The sequence below is a fragment of the Pistacia vera genome, unplaced genomic scaffold, assembly GCF_008641045.1.
Source record: "Pistacia vera cultivar Batoury unplaced genomic scaffold, PisVer_v2 Contig78, whole genome shotgun sequence".
NCBI classification, from domain to species: Eukaryota; Viridiplantae; Streptophyta; class Magnoliopsida; order Sapindales; family Anacardiaceae; genus Pistacia; species Pistacia vera.
The window spans coordinates 387,016-391,169 of NW_022196645.1; the positions used below are offsets into that span (position 1 = coordinate 387,016).

Sequence of the window (4,154 nt, forward strand, 5' to 3'; positions counted from 1 at the left end):
GTTAATTAGGAAACAAGCGATCTAATTAATCTTACTACTAAACAACCCAAGATAAGCTCTAAAGTTTTAATCTAGTAGCAACCTTAAGAACTAGAGAGATCGATGAAGCTGAACAACACAAACACAAGCGATTGTATTTAATTTAGTTAAGCATTCTTCTTAAGATTTAATAATTCCTGATGCAGCAAATTCTTAACTCTTAGTTGCTCATAAATTAGAGGGATCAAACAATTACGGATTTGATATCTAATTTGGCGATAGATTGTAACAAATAATAAACTAGTAGGCCTCCTAGTAATTAAATGAGACAATCATGAAAACAGGCTTAGAAGAACATCCAATACTCAAAGCATATATTGAACACTAAAAATAGATTAGATCTCACAGTTTTATTGATTCCAAGGCCTCTGTTTCCTTTGACCAAGTTATGAAAATTTAGCCGCTCATGGCCATCATGAAAACTCAAAAGGAGAAGAAGAAAAAGAAGAGTGGAAGGAGAGGCATGTGTAGTCTGTTTTTCAATCTGATCTCTCTCCCTCTCTTAAAAATATCCAATTCAAGTCTTTGAATTCTACTCAATCTCCTAAAAATATTCTAAGCTTTATCCTAAAATAACATTTATCCAAATCTGATTAATTAAAAATAAAATAAAGTCCTAATATGTCACAGCCCACGGCCCCACACAGGAGTTCCTCGTGGTCACTGTGACTCACTAAGTACTGTCCCCCCCCTTAAGGGATTTCTTTCGCCTCCCCCATCACTCGAACCCAAGACCANTAGGATGCAAATGGAGGCGTTAAATGCAAAACGAAACTAATTAGGTGATTTCTGATAGTTTCAACATTGCTTCATAATATGGGTATAACTCTCTCATACGAGCTCTGATTGCGATGATTCAAAATGATGTGGAACCCTAAGAAAGAGATCTACAACTTTTATCTTTTGAGTTTGGAGCGATACTCGCTGCATCAAGGTTGAAATTGGGCTTCAAGTTGACACACCTGCACTGCTAACATTCTAGAACATTCTGCCTTATTATGCAATTAAAATATGCAGTTTACTATTGGAAGTTTTGAAGATCTGGTGCACAAAAGTTACAGCTAGAAACACCACTTTCCTAGTTATATTATGTAACGGCCCACAGCCGCTACTGCTGCTGGGTCCGGCCACGGAGTTCACACAGCTCCCTACACGTGGCAGGATATCTCTCCCCCCCTTAAGGAGATTTCTTTCGCCTTCCCCATGGCTTGAACCCATTCCCCAAGGGGCTATAGGCAAATGAGCATCACCATGAGTACCATCAGGCTAGCTGGCCTGATGGTACTCATGGTGATGCTCATTTGCCTATAGCCCCTTGGGGAATGGGTTCAATCCATGGGGAAGGCGAAAGAAATCTCCTTAAGGGGGGGAGAGATATCCTGCCACGTGTAGGGAGCTGTGTGAACTTCGTGGCCGGACCCAGCAGCAGTAGCGGCTGTGGGCCGTTACATAATATAACTAGGAAAGTGGTGTTTCTAGCTGTAACTTTTGTGCACCAGATCTTCAAAACTTCCAATAGTAAACTGCATATTTTAATTGCATAATAAGGCAGAATGTTCTAGAATGTTAGCAGTGCAGGTGTGTCAACTTGAAGCCCAATTTCAACCTTGATGCAGCGAGTATCGCTCCAAACTCAAAAGATAAAAGTTGTAGATCTCTTTCTTAGGGTTCCACATCATTTTGAATCATCGCAATCAGAGCTCGTATGAGAGAGTTATACCCATATTATGAAGCAATGTTGAAACTATCAGAAATCACCTAATTAGTTTCGTTTTGCATTTAACGCCTCCATTTGCATCCTAAATCAAAATAAAATAATAATGAGTACATTTAGGCACCAAATAAGTATAAATACTAGACATTAAGGGGGGGAAATGTGACATTTTGCATTCTCATCACATTGTTTACTGTTTTTATTTCTATTTGTGTTAATTTTAGTATGAACTAACTCGTTTTGGGCTAGGGTTTTGATGTAATTAGGATTTTCATGTTTAATCAATAAATTAGTGTTGCTTTTACATTCTATTGCATAGATTGTGTGATGACTCTTGTTTTTATTGAAATTATTTGTTGAACATGATGAGACTGAGAAGTGAATCATGTATTAGCTTCTTAGAGTAATTGCCATTGTTTTGTTGAACGCTAGAGATAGGTTTGAGAGTCAATGAAGTCAATTCAGGATTCCATTTAGCTTAACGAATTTGGAACTATTAATCTTCAAGTTGTTGGGTGTGGAAGCTTGATAGGGAAAAGTAGGAAACATAGCCTGAGAAGGTATGTTTTACACTTTAGGGAGTCCGATTTATAATCCGTGCATATGAGTGTAGAAGTACCATAATTCGTAGATTAATTCATAAGATCCTAGTGAAGTCAAAATCCTAACCGTTTGTTTAATTGATATTTCTCTTGAATTAGTTTTGCTGTCTTTTGTTAGTTTTTTTTTTTTAAGTGCGTAGTAAATTTTTGTTTTCATTTTAGCTTAAATTTCTCCTACAAATCCAATATCTTTCGATTTCTCCAACTTGATAAACAACTAGGAAAGTTAGTGCTTGACAAACAATCCTCGTGGGAACGATACTCTACTTATCACTTTATTACTTTTTGTGACTAGTGCACTTTCTACACATATGAATGTTTATCAAAACATCGCATCAAGTTTTTGGCGCCGTTGCTAGGGATTGATTTTTGTGTTAATATTGAACTTTTCTTGTGTTAGCTAGATTAGAGTTTAATTTTAGTTTTAATTGTTTTCTAGTGTAATTCTATTGTTCTTTTCTGTTAGCTTATGATCTCACGCTTTCTTTCTTTCTGTGTAGTTTATGCGAAGAGCTAGACATCATCTAGTGGTTCCTATTTATCCAAAGATTGAAAGAACCAAGAAGACTTAACAGAGAAAGAAGAGAACGAGAGGCTATAGTCATTGAGATGGCGGAAAACAGAACATTGAGGGAATTTTTAGTACCCACGGTTGATGGTAGTGATCCAAGTATAACTAGGCCACCAATGGAAGCCAACAACTTCGAAATAAAGCCGACAATCATTCAGATGATCCAACAATCAGTTCAATTTAAAGGAGATCTGAGGGAAGATCCAAATTCACACATTGCAAACTTCTTGGAGATCTACAAATCAAATGGAGTGTCAGATGATGCCATCAGATTGAGATTGTTTCCTTTTTCATTAAGGGATAAAGTGAAGGGATGGTAAATGGCACTACCACCAGGAACAATCACACCTGGAATGAATTCGCACAGATGTTCCTAACTAAATACTTCCCTCTAACGAAATCTACAAAGATGAGAAATGATATCACATTGTTTCTACAAGATGAGATTGAATCGCTGTATGAAGCTTAGGAAAGATACAAGGAACTGCTGAGAAAGTGTCCACATCATGGTTTGCCAGTTTGGACACAAGTCCAAACATTCTATAATGGGTTGATGGTTAATGTGCAAACAATGGTGGATGCAGCATCTGGAGGAGCACTGTAAAACAAGACACCTGAAGAATCTTATGAGTTGCTTGAAGTCATAGCAGTCGAAGAAGTCTATGGGTATTCATGAAGTTGATGCTTACACGGCCATTTCAACCCAACTTATAGCACTTCAGAAGCAATTAGGAGGTATGCAAGTGAATTCTATTCAAACACCTCAACTAAATTGTGATTTTTGTGTAGGTAACCATGCGAGCCATGAAAGTCAAGTGGGGAACACCTTTGCTTCAACTTCATCATCATCAGAACAAGTCAACTACTTGGAAGGGAATCAGAGAAAATAGAACAATCCTTTCTCCAACATGTACAATCCTAGTTAAAGAAATCATCGAAACTTGTCTTCGGGCAATCAGAATCAACAAAATAACCAATGGAATCAAAGAACAGTGCCAAACAATCAAGTAGGGGTGAATAATCAACCAGGGAATCAAAGATTGTCAAAATTGGAGGATATGTTAAGGAGATTCATGCAAGAGACCATATGTTTCATGAGTGAGACGAGGGCAACTTTTAGAAACTAAGGGGTGTCCATTCGAAACTTGGAGGTATAGGTGCGACAAATAGAAGAAAAACTGAATGAGCGACCATAGGGTTCCCTACCAAGCAACACAGTGACAAATCC

The 4,154-nt window shown here is 37.6% G+C and overlaps 1 non-coding gene across 1 annotated transcript; it reads right to left on the reverse strand.

Moving 5' to 3' along the window:
- Nucleotides 1-3,332: 3,332 nt before the first annotated feature.
- On the reverse strand, nucleotides 3,333-3,439 carry LOC116116750. The gene has a single exon (XR_004125861.1). It is a non-coding gene; the product is annotated as a small nucleolar RNA R71 (small nucleolar RNA).
- Between the last annotated feature and the right edge of the window lie 715 nt (nucleotides 3,440-4,154).